Source organism: Bactrocera oleae, chromosome 6 (assembly GCF_042242935.1).
Source record: "Bactrocera oleae isolate idBacOlea1 chromosome 6, idBacOlea1, whole genome shotgun sequence".
NCBI classification, from domain to species: Eukaryota; Metazoa; Arthropoda; class Insecta; order Diptera; family Tephritidae; genus Bactrocera; species Bactrocera oleae.
Window position 1 is genome coordinate 48,209,745 of NC_091540.1, and position 13,823 is coordinate 48,223,567.

At 33.5% G+C, this 13,823-nt stretch overlaps 1 long non-coding RNA gene across 2 annotated transcripts; it reads left to right on the forward strand.

Moving 5' to 3' along the window:
* The first annotated feature begins 1,142 nt into the window (after positions 1 to 1,142).
* LOC118680845 (uncharacterized) lies at positions 1,143 to 13,306 on the forward strand. 2 transcript variants are annotated; one of them, XR_004976445.2, is made up of 4 exons: positions 1,143 to 1,325; positions 1,392 to 1,715; positions 5,225 to 5,433; positions 12,917 to 13,306. It is a non-coding gene; the product is annotated as an uncharacterized lncRNA (long non-coding RNA). The 2 variants fall into 2 exon arrangements; XR_004976443.2 differs by lacking the exon at positions 5,225 to 5,433.
* Positions 13,307 to 13,823: the final 517 nt, after the last annotated feature.

Sequence of the window (13,823 nt, forward strand, 5' to 3'; positions counted from 1 at the left end):
AGCTACTTACCGCTATCTTTCACTTCTGCAATTTAAATTGTATTTGTTTATGTACGTAGGAAGTATATATGTACATTTGCAATCCATGCCCTATGGCTTATTCGTAATTGTTGCTTAATGCTATTGCAACATATATCACAGATTTTAGCTGCTTCGTTCACACAATGATGGTTACTAGCTTCATACAATGCCAGAAGTAGATACATATATTATTATTATACATATAACAAATGTTCAGAATAATGAGATTTTTACACCCTAAACAGGGTATATAAATTTAACCACAGGCCACGCCGAAAACCACATAAGGTACATAAATAACTGATAAGCGTGACGAACTGAGCTGGCTTAGCCATGCCTGTCTGTCTGTATGTACATATATAAGCGAACTAGTTCCTTAAGTTTCGAGATATCGATATGAAACTTTGTACATGTCCTTTTTTCTTCAAGAAGCTTCTTATTTGTTAGAACCGCTTATACCGGATCACTATAGCTATAACAGACCTAACAAACTGATTCGTCCAAATAAAGTCTTCGAATAGAAAATGTTTTTATTTAACGAAATATCTTCATGATGTTGGGCACGAATTATAACTCAAGGCAATTTTATAATTTCTGGAGATATTGTTCAGATTGGACTGCTATAGCATATAGCTGCCATATAAACTGACCGGTCTCTGTCAAGTTTTTGAATCGAAAACTATTTGATTTAACAAGTTTATATCTTCACGAAGTTTGGCATAAATTATTGTTTAAGGCATCGCTATAATCAGCAAATTATTCAGAACGGGCCACTATAGTATATAGTGTCATACAATATGAGTAGTCAAAATCAATATAAGATCTTTTTATACCCTTTTATGTTACCCCGCTGTGAGTATTACAGTTCGGTGCAGTCGAAGTTAAATTATTTTCTTGTTTTATACTCATTCAGATTAGAAAAATGAGTGGGACAATAGTCGAATTCTGAACATTTGCTACACCAGGCTATGTTGAAAGCCACTATCTATGTGTATCAAGACTTTCACAATACATCAAATTTAATTTTATCGATAATATACATACATACCTATATATAAAGCGATATAGGCCTTATCAATCAATTTAGTTTCAAATATGAATAATTTTTAATGGAAATTTTGTTTGAGTTTAAAATTTGTATTATGTGGACCCTTTTGATATAATCACTGTGTAAATATTTGAAGCCATAAAAAACATTGGCGTCATGTTTACATGTGAATTTCAAAACCAGTGAACTCGTAAATTAGTCATGCCGTAAAGTCCTCTGTATCTGCTTTTGATGAAATTATATGTGGCTATGTATGGTAAGCAGTCAGAGTACCAGATATACTGCGAGTGTACTCATTGCAGCATAATTTCGTTTAATTCAGCTAAATTCTCTCACGTTGACAAACAACTTCGCTAAAAATTCGTCATCAGCAGGAAAGTTTCGTATGTGCATTCAGGTTGCTGCTCGTTGTATGTCTGTGACAATGAAATATAATGAATTATAATTCGCAATGAAATATGTTGCTTACAAGAGAGCACGAGCTGTAACATATGATTCTGACATAAACAAGTAAGGAAGGGCTAAGTTCGAGTGTAACTGAAAATTTTATAACATTGCTACTTGCCAGCATTATAGTCGGGGAACTACTTTCAGGTCTTAGCAAAACTTTATTTCAAATACGTTGCGAAAGAATTCAACAATCAATGTAAGACGTGAATGGATTCAAATCCAATTTTATTTTTTATTTTATTAACATTTATTATAGATCATTAAGTATATTTTACTTCCCGTCAAATAAAATTGTATAAAAATCATCATCAAATAAGACATATCTGACGAGAGTAAAGTCAACTAGAGAAATGAAATTAATGATTTTAGTTATATGGGGGACTAGTTAGTTATATGGGACAGACTAAATCCATTTTAGGAACAATGATGCAATGTTATTAGGAAAACACGCCCTATACATTTTATAAAGATTACTCACTTATTTGCCGGTATGTGCGGTATAAAGTCAGCCGGAAGTGCGAAAATCTTTCTTTTATGTATATCGAAGCTAAGGGAATTTTTGATACGATGCAACCTGACTGATATTTTCGACATAAACTCAACCATACGCACTGGTTTCCCCATAGTCAGTATGTTTGGGCTTGAACAGTTATAGTCCGATTTTGACAATTTTGGACTCAAAATGGCACACTTCAAACGCACTATTTGTGCAAAGTTTTATTCGGATATATTCATTGGCGCTCGATTTGTGTATTGGAAAGTGAAAGAAGTAGTTGTAGTTTGAAAGCGAACCATTTCCACAATGTACCGAATTTAGTTGAAATTAGTCAAGTAGGTCCGTAAATGCCCTCATGTATCATCTTAAAAGTAAAACTTAATGTTTCTCATGCATTTAGTTATTGTTTTATCGCGCTGTAGTAGTTTTTATCAAAACCGTTATATGAGGAGAGGACGGCGTTATAATCAGATATCATCTATTTTCACACCGTCAGTAGGGGTTCTCAATGGATTTGTTCTAAGCGAGTTTAACAAGAAACACGTGTACCAAGTTTCATTGGGATATCTTACCTTTTAGTCAAGTAATCGCTTACACCGAAAGACGGACGGACAGACAGTCACTCGGAATTCAATTCGTATTGTCATCTTGATCATTTATGTGTATATAACTTCATACTTATTTCAACTAATTTAAGGTGATACAAACAAAAGTTATGTGAACAAAACTATTATACTCTGTAGCAACATGTTGCAGAGTATAACAGACATGAAATAGCAAAATTTAGTCGTGAATATCCTCTGATGATAGCAAGTTTCAAGCATAAGGCAACAAGAAAAAGTGCAATGGTTCCACAGCATTAAGGCTTTTTTGGCGGAAAAATTGAGGTATTGATTCGGTCAAGAAATGCCTTATTTAATTTATTCATTATAAAGTCCTGTCAGCAGACAAGCATGCTATAAAATAAATTGTGTTAGACATATAGCGATTTTATATCTATTTTGATTCGATCTCGTTACTATTTATTTAACTTTGTAAAACATAGTGAAATAAGAGGTTTAGATTCAAAATGGCGTAAAAGAGCAAGTTTGTACGATTTTGGCTAGAGTCAGACCATTTTAAAAATTGAAAATATTATGAAATATATTTCTTGGTAAAACCAGACATATTAAAAAAAAAGCAAAATATACATTTAATATAAGTAATAAGTTCGCTTGTTGTAAATTCCTTGGTAAACGATATTAATTCAGTTGCGTAAACTCTTAAAATAATTGCACTTTTCTGCCATTACATACTTGTATAAGCAATATTTTTATACTATGCGCCCATATTGAATGAAGTGTTCTTCGTTAATAGTTTTTTATTACCTTAAATTGTTCAGAGAGGTGATGAACTGAATGACAAGAAGAAAAATGTTCTCTTCGCCTATTCATATATGGAATCAGAAAAACTCATAGTTAATATGTGTTATTATTGAGTGATTCACTAAGTAATTTCGTTTGACGACAACCAGTGATCTTATCAAGTTTTTTCGCAGCTAAAGTCACACTTAAGCGCTTTACCGATACATATTTGAGTTTTGACTAAAATGGAGAATATATAATTTCAAAAATGTTGTTTATGAGCGACCGATATACACTACTTAGAAAACTATTTCCACATCGAATGGACAGTTATCCAAATATTTAGAATAATAAAAATTAGCACACAGGTTGGTTGAAAAGGAAAAATACTGTTTTTGGTGCGAAATATATTTTTTTATTCAATATAATCTCCCTTAACTTCAATACACTAATTCCAATGATCCTTCAACAATTTTTATGCCATCCCCATAATGCTTCGGAGCTGAGCAACTAGCTTCAGTCCACTGTGAACGTTCTTGCTTCAATTTAGGATCATGGTAGTAGATCCAAGTCTCATCCATATTTATAAAACGATGCAAGAAATCGGTTTTATTCTGCTTAAAATGCTCCAAGTTATGCTGAGAAATTAGTTTTCGATATATGTTATCCCAACCGGTGGAAGATGAGGATTCCTTATACACTTCTTACAATTGTTCATCAATTTTTTTTACTTTTAAATCTTTCAAAACAAAGAATCTAAGCATTACGTGATACTTAATTTTTTCGATATTAAAAAAATACTCCGACACGTCAACTTCAAATGACTTGTAAACAAATAATTAATTGACAGAATGAAAAAAACAAATTTGGAGATAGTAGTGATATTTCCTGGTATGAGCTGAAACTTGACAACCAACCTATACACTTACCATTTTTATACTCTCACAATATGTTGCCACAGAAAAAAATAATTTTCTTCACCTAACGATTGTTTGTATCCCATAATACTAATCGAAATTGATATGAAGTTATAAATATATACATTTTTTTTATATAGTTGAATTTCAATTGACTCTCTGCCCGTCCCTCTGTCCGTCTGTTTGCGCAAGCGATGACTATTAAAAATTTAGATATCTTAGTGAAACTTGGTAGACATACATATTTCTTGGATATTCTAAGAGAGAATGACATTATCCGTGTAAAATAGTGTCTTAAAGATATTTCATCTTACGTCAAAATATTGTTGAAATTGACAAGTCATAGTTGTGCCAAAAATGATTAAAATCGGGTCTAAACTTCCACTAACCCCCATTGTCCTAACATAAATATTTTCAAATTTCCGTTTCACGTCATATCGCCAATATGTAAGAAATCTTTATGTATTCTCTTGCCTTAAATGGATGAAATCACTTCGATACTTTTCCTGTTTCAAAATATTGTTTGGCCAACACCTGGAAGTATTTCTAGGCTTTGAGCCTTGCAAGGTGCGAGAGTATAAAATGTTTGGTTATACCCAGCTTAGCCTTTCCTTACTTGTTCAAATAAAGTTTTGCGAACATCTGAAGGTATATGCTTGGCTTTGAGCCTTGCAAGTTGCAAGAGTATGAGATGTTCGGTTACATCCGAATTTAGCACTTCCTTTCTTGTTTCATATAATTTATGGCAGAAGAGCAGGCACGTCCCTTGGAAATATGCAATGGTGTGTACAAAAGCATATTATAAGAAAGTTTATATTGGCATATGCCGTTCAATAGAATTTTAATGAAATCTTTTAATTAAAACAAGTAAATATGTATGTTATCCCTCACACAACTGTATTTGCCGATTCCGCATAATTAACTACAATTTACATATATTTTCCATCAGGTAAACAAGCTCTTAGTTGATTGTAATTCAACGAACAATATGCTGCCTTAAATTATGCACTCGTGTTGTGAGAACTCACGGACACAAGCAACTGATTTCCCAGAAGTCTGCCCATTATTGAATTAGAAAGCAAATACGCACCAAATTGGACAAGATTTCATAATTGAATTTCGACAGCTACAATGTGCACGTAAATTCTACTACTTGAGGTTAATAAGTACATTGTACGTGATCAACATAACAGTGTGGGTTGAATGTATGAGGAGCATTATTCTGATCGTAGGCTCAAGCACTGCATAATACATTATCTTTAGCTATTAGTCCTTAAGTTGGAAGTTATAGACACATTCGCCTATCTTGAAACCCTATGAGATACGTTAGAAGCAAAGGTTTTCTCGATAAGCGAAAATATTATTTTCTCTCTATTATACTATGGTACATGGAGGCTGATATAATAAGATCCTCAGCATTTATGGAGAACATTTGGAAATAAGCTCTAGGATAGCTCACATAGTGGCCGATATATGCGATATAAAGTAAGCCAGAAGTTCGAACATTCAGACATACTATTATCAGGGGGTCCACATATTCAGTACCTAGGGGCTTGAACAGTTTTGACTTGATCTGCAAAGTTTTATCCCGATGTATTAATTGGTGCTTTATTTGTATACTGGGATGTGATCAGATGGAATTTAAAATTGTATTATATGTATTAGGCGTGGTTATAGTCCGATAGCCTCCATTTTTGTACTGTAACATAGAAATATCTGACGTATTATAAACTTTGGTTGTAATCGGTCGATCAGCTCCCGAGGTATGTGAGTTCACCTAAAAGTGAGCGATGACACGCTTATATTTAAATTTTTTACACCGCTTTTTATGGAGAGCCCTCTTGTGTCATCCTGGATGGTAAATTAAATGTGTCTGACGCATTTGGTTATTGATTTATCACACCTTTTTTAGTTTTTAGCAAAGCCGTTATATGGGGAATGGGCGGGGCGATTGGCGATTTTACATTGTCGTAAGAAGGGTTGAAAAAATGTGTCCTTTGCAAATTTGGGTGATGTAGCATTATTGGTTTGGAAGATATTTACATTAAACTGTATAAGGGCCGGGGCCACACTCACTTTTTAAAAATTTATAAACCGCAGATGCTCCTTTGTAATGTCATTCGTTGTGCCTAGTTTGAGTTCTGTGTCTTAATTTACCAAGTTTACATGTGTGCCAAGTTTCACGAAGATATTTTAATTTTTAGTAAAGTTACAGCTTGCACGGACAGGCAGACAGACGGACGGGCGAATAGACAGTCAGCCGAATATCAACTCGTCTCGTCATCCTAATCATTTATACGTATACATACAACCTTATATTTATCTCGATTAGTTTTAAGTGATACACACAACCGCCAGGTAAAAAATACGAATATACTCTATAGCAACATGTTGCAAAAGTGTAAATATTCATAAAAGATCTGCTAAATGTTGTTAATATCAAACATCGTGGCTATAAGGAACTAAAAATCCGTTGGTCGGGTGGGTTTACAGTTTTAGTTATACACATACTTGCTATAGAAATTCTCCTGTGTATGGTATATAGCTTCGGCGTAACCGAAATTAAAGTGTCTTTTTTTTGATTTTTTATGCATTTGCTAAACACTTGGTCATTACTTGTGATGTGTTGCGTTTGAAAATGTATTTTGCGTCAGCCTTCCGCTGTTTGTTACTGAACCTCACTTACTATTACGTATTATGCTACCGCATGAGTGCCGTAAATTTTAATTTGCAACTTGCTACAAATTGGTGACATCATTTCATGCATTTTAACCACAATGGCTGTTGCACTCGCCATATATGTAAATGCGCAGCTTATCCGCAACAGCTCGTGAAGCCAAAAATAACGACAACGCCATTGCGGCGGAAAACACATAGAGATAAAATAACAGTTACATTGTACGGTGTTTGTGTTTGTAAACATTTGCATAATGACATAGCAACACCGCTCACTTTATTAACGGACATGACAAAATTACGCTGAAATGAAAACAGTTATTCTGCGATGTTATATGAATGAGCTGTTCTCTTGGAATATTGTAAAAATGAGCGTAATCTTAATACATACACACTTGCTGTCAATATGCCGCAATACAGCTCAGAGAAATTGTGTGAAATGATCAAAGAATAGTCGAAATCGGTTCATTATTACCTCTAATCCCTTATACCGTCAATGAGGATCCCTGTCCTTCCAATTAATTTTGTCAAACATTTATACATATCAACATACAGACTTAACTACGTAACTTTGTTAAAATTAAAGCAACGCAATTTCGTAGTAAACAAATGTGTCACATCGGTTCATATTGCATCCAACACAAATAAAAGGTTTTTAAAAGTGGGCATGCTCCTCCCCCTAACTGGTTTACATTTATTCCAAACCAAACAAAAAGTGCAATAATACACGGAATAAAGACACCACAAACATTAAATTTCACAACCAAGATGGTAGGCAAGGTCTTAATAGGAGTGGGTGTAAAAATTCGAAAAAGGGTGTGGCACTGCCCACCTTAAGGTGAAATCCTATATCGCAGAAATTTCGAGGAGCAACGGATTACAAATCTTGAACTTTTAGTAATTTATTATACATGTGCCTAACTTCATTAGAATTGAATGCAAAGGAAACTGATTTCATTTCTGTTGATTAAACCACATTTGCATTTATAATATGCTCTCCATTTTTATCGGTATGGCATTTTTATATTAAATATAAAGGTTTTTTGAGTGTTACCTTCTGTCAGCTAGCGAAATTTGCCTCCCTCAGGATTTTGGCCTCTCCCGAAACTAAAACCTGGCCACGGACCTGTGTTTGTAAGAATTTAAAATCCACATATCGAAACAAAAGTTGGCACAAATTATAAAAACAATGCGTGAATACCCTAATTTTAAATTGATGCATCCACTTCATGACCGATTTCTTTTTGAGGTACTGAATCAATTGAAGTTTACATCTTTTCGTGCAGATATTTTACCTCGAAAAAATCTTTGAATCATGTTTAGACGCTCTCTTGCCTTCAATGTATCCACTGTGGTAATTTAGCCTCTCTAATCGACTTTGTACCATTGTTACCGGTTAGTGGAAGATAAAATGTTTTTCAACTTTATAACAGTTATTAACAATACATTTGCAATGACATCATCATAAATTTCAGAACTTGACAATATAAGAACTGTATGGTATATAATCTGTATATAATGTATCTATAACTGTATATATCTGTAATATTTGAATAGACTGAGATAGAAACATGGCATTTTCTCCTTGTAGTTTTTACACTCTTGAATATCAGTTTTAAATTGTTACTTTGTTGTTTGCTTATTTATTCCACTCGTTGTTACAAATATTTTCTGCTTACTTCCTTTAGTTATTTAGACGAAAAATAAACAATACATGACTTTCATGCGCCATTATTCCTTCGATGGCCTGTAGCAAAAAACGTTCTTCTGGTATATTGTTCATTTAAGTTTTGTGAAAATAAACTCATACCTTTGCCGTATATTTGCAAATATATTTACCTGTGTCTTCACATTAAGTAACAAATTTGAGAGCCAATTGGTTTTCTGAAGAAACAAACTTTTTCCATGCATCTATTAGTAAACTATGTGTCAGTCCTTCTGAAGATCCTCTTCAATGCAACCGCAAACTTTTATGATTTATGTGCAGGTTGTCAACAATTTTGCCGTGTTTGTATACTTTAAAACTAGCTGGAAAAAAGAACTATAGCGAATACTTGAATTTATTATTAATGAATTATTAGTACTGTATTCTGCTTATTTCCTTGTTCCATACGAGTTATTGTGTTCATTCATATCCTTTTCATGCCAATTTGTTTTGTTAATTTCTATTACTATTCCCACATGTCGACACCTTTAAGAGCACTGTAAATTTCGTACGTATTTTAAGAACTACTAAGGTAAGAAAAGCATCAATTACAAAAACAATCAGGACAACGCCAGCAAGGCCACTAAGTTTGAAAACAGAGGGAATGAATGATTCATTCTTGAAAAGTACGCATCTGTAATATTTATAGGCGTCCACTCTATCTCATATGAGATGTCAGAGCAACCTCATTGCCATATACAAAGGTGTCTCCATTTTCACTGAAATAAGCGTGCATGAAAAACGGCTCTAGAGAATAATGAGGCAATGCCACATTTGCTGCCGCCAACGCCCATAATACCAACAGCTATTCGCTGCCACTGAATGCTGCAGAATGCTTTACGAGACTAGCTGACGAATGGCAATATGTAAATTGCGTTCTGCGTGCCTTGCCGAGAGAGGCAAAAAGCCAAGTAGCTACCAGAAAATGGTAAAAAGCATGCATGCAGACACGAAGGTGACACCAAAGCGCGGAATACTTTGAAGCGACTGAGCGATGGCTTACTTCGCCGAAGAATGATATGCTTTAATAACCATATTTCTGAAAGTTATCTAACACACGTGGGAGTAGTAGCGAAAAAATTAAGAGCGGTTGTAAATTGCAGACTTGTATTTATACTATTGCAACATGTTGCTACAAAGTTAAATAGTTTTGTTCATTTAACGGTTGTTTGTATCACCTAAAACTAATCGAGTAGATATAGGGTTATATATTATATATGCTCAGGAATGTTTGAATGCCAAAAAATTATTGAAATGACCAAGAAAACTATACCTTTATAAATTGCCTGTTTATGTCTGATGAGGCATATTTTAATCTAAACGGAAATGTCAACAAGCAAAATTGGCGTACATGGATCAAATCAAATCCAGAGATAATCCACGAGAAGGAACTTCACCCAGAACGAGTCACTGTGTGGTGCGCAGTTTTATTGAGTTGTCGGGCTATACTTCTTTGAAGAAAAACGGGTGTGGCCTCGCTCTCTAACAGGTTTAATGTACATATCTCCTTTGTCACTTAAGATACCATAAACAGATTCTCTCAAAATCATTTAAGGACCGCTACAGACACTGCAAAAATTGATGAAATCAGATGATATCCCCGCCCACTCCCCACATAATGGTTCTGTTAAAAACTACTAAAAGTGTGATGAAACAATAACTAAATGCGTCAAAATCAATAAAGTTCACAGCCGGGGTCAAAATTAGACGTTGGGCGTGTCACCGCTCACATTTAGGTGAAACCCCATATCTTAGGATCTACGCGACCGATATCCAAAAATTTGGTATGTAATACTGTCTTAACATTCCTATGTTCCAGTGCGAAAATGGGCCATCTTATTCTTTCACTTTCTTGTCTATAAATAAAAAACTTTGTGCGAATAGTGTCATTGATGTGTGCCACCTTATGAGCAAAAAGTGTCTAAGTCGGATGAAAGTATTCAAGCCCCCATATAACGAATATATGGACCCCAGTTTCTATTGCGAACTTTTTATCAAAAATATCGTTATTGAAATTCGAAAAGAAATTTTTTCTTTGATCCTTGCAAGTAGAAAATGTTCGGTTACACCCGAACTTAGCTCTTCATTACTTTTATTTCTTTCCCTTCTTCTTAAAGCATAAATTCAACTCAAATAGATTTGGATACAACAATTTGTAAACATATATTATATAGCTGATAAATTAATGCAATTCTATTTAAATAACAAACAGTTGAAAAACTAAAAATACAAACTCTTTTAATGCTTAATCGATATTTATATAGCTTTTAAACTCCATGATTAAATGAGAAACAAATCTACTCATTTAACAACGAGCATTCAAAGAGCTTCACACTTCACATTATGTTTTAATGTAAAGTTATAAATTGTCATTACTATGTATTGTACTTAAGGCTAGTACCCTAAGAAGGAGATAGACGTTATTATGTTTGTGTCGAGCTCTCGATCAGGTAAAAGAGTAAGTATATTAGTTTTGACTTTGAATTGTATGCATACTCTTAGATAATGCTCTAAATGCTTAAATATGCGTTTGCTTTCATGCATCTCATAAATGTCAATTCAATTTACATGCTATTCAGAGAAGCTGTTGGTTAAACTGTTGACTCATTTATCTTACATTTTAAGTTAAATTGTAGTTATGGAAAATCTTGCAAATTCGTGTGGTTTTGAAATATTTTGTGGTTTTATTTACATGTACATTTTAGTTTTAAAGTTATATTGGCGCATTCACTTTAGATAGGCGGAAACCAATTAGTTGCGTGACAGCAAGAAGTCACTTATAATCCCGCAAAAAGACTTGTTACATTTTCAAAGTTTATTATAATATTATATAGGCATAGCTATTTAGGTTTCAAATAGTCATCTTCGTTATATTTTTCTGCTCTGAAATAAACTTTAATTGCAGTGACTTAATATTTGCAAAGTTGGCAACTCTAAACTTCATGATTTAGAATGACTTCCGCTTTTTTGGTTTATTGGCGTGTGTTGTCGTCATTATTATAGGCAACCATCATTGTTAGAAACTTTGTCTCTTAATGTCATCACAGACATAATGCGGTTAACAGAACAAGCACTGCGGCTATCCAGTTAGCTATGCGCATCATTGTAGTTCAACGATTTGCAATTCCGTCCTTCCGCCGTCTTTCTTTCATATCGTTCAAATTCCATTACACCTTTTTGGAATGGCGTTATAATAGAAACTTTCTTGCGGACTTCTTGCAGCAGCATACTATGTCTGCCCAGCATACAATGTCTACAAACAAAAATATATATAACATTATATGTTTTACTGTCCACTGTTTCCTAAGTTTGCACAAGGTTAAAAAGTTGTCAAAAATTACTGACAAATATTGTTAACTATTTAAATAACTTATAATTAATATAGGGTTCGGCATTCGTATCTGCAGGGCTATTTCATCAATGAACTACATACTTGTATATCCAAAAACAAAAGAACTTTTTGGTTCCACTGTATTTGGAAAGCTATCTGCAGCAATATAATGGACATGAACTGGATTTTTTTATGTCGGAATTGTTTTGTAACTGCTCAAATATTTGCGGTAGTATAATATACATTTATCCCTCTTACAATATTCATCTATAATAGAGCTTCAAACATTAATACCATGGGGCTAAATTGAGTTGAAGTAAAGAAATTACTTATATTATATTATGTATATTACGTCTAATATACTAAGCTAACAAATATTAAACGTTATGTAAATAATAAGGAAAATAGCTACAACCTTCTTAAATATTGCGAATTTTTTTACCCTCGCAGTATATTGCAGCAGCATATAATGGGTTTGTTCACCTAACGGTTGTTTGTAACATCTAAAATTAATCGAGACAGCTATACGTAAGTATATGGTCATAGGAGGAGAATAGAAATTAAAAAAAAAAATGATTTTGTTTTTCATATTTTCAGAGTTTAGACCTTCAAAAATATGCCCTTCAACGAATTTTCAAAAATTCGAACTATTTTAAACAAACACGCGTTTTTCTCGAAACTACTTATTTTGAGGTGGTTGAGATCATGCTTTATACTTAACCGACTGAAATTTGATAAAAATCTTTGCTATATATCTCTCCACCGCGCCTGCCTCGGATTTTGGAAAATTTTTTTTTAAGTGAAAGGGGAGTTAAAATAAATTGTTTTCAAGTCCACGCCAGTTTGCGATTTTTTTTTTTATTTGGCAAAGGTCAATTAGAAAGCAACTTCTTTACTAATGAAGAACTTTTTTAATTTGTTTGTTTCAGATTACTACAAGGGTAGGCATCATGTCAACCAGGAACCAACGGTTTTTTGCAGCCTCAATCCACCGGCCTGTATTACGTAGTTTGAAAAATGACACCTTTGAGTGGGCATATATCCATCCGTGTACACCCATAACATATCTCACCAACTGCTCCACCAATTCCAAAGAAATTGGTGCATTATGTAATCTTGTGTATGCTACAGTATCAGAATGAGTGAAATTGTTATTCAAACTTACCTATTTACTATAAGACACAATTTAAAATTTCATCAGATTCTTTCATTTTACATTACTTAAATCTGGCAACAATAAGTGTATATAAGCTGTATCTTTACTCATCCAAAAATGGTTGGAATTGAAATAAAACTTTTCAAGATCCTCAGATATCGAATATGAGAACATCAATGCATATGGCTGACATTATACCCAAATTATCGGTTAATCTGTGGGTGTTCGTAATAAAATTTACAAGGCACCTTTTCCTGATAACAGTGTGTCCTGATATGGAAATAATTTTTTAAAACTTGGTCACATCACATATAATATAAGTAGGAGTAAGGAGTCATCTACATTAAAATAATGCGATACATTATTAAAATAATTTTTTTGAGCCTCTTAAGTTGCTATTATAAATTATTATATACTACTATTCACTGTTCTCTTTTTTAAAAGCACGGCTCGTGAATTCCCCAAATAAACTGCAACAAGAACTTTTAATAGCTATGGAAATGAACGTAAATTTCTGTATTATATTCCTTTTTTCCTAACCAGAAAAAAATCGAATTTTTCTGTGTATTGGCAGGAGACACCGGGTGCCCTTTTATACATATTCGGAAGGTACGTAGGCATTAAATATTTACTTTACTTGTCCTAGGAACACTTAAGAAGTAATATTCAGTAAAAGCGCC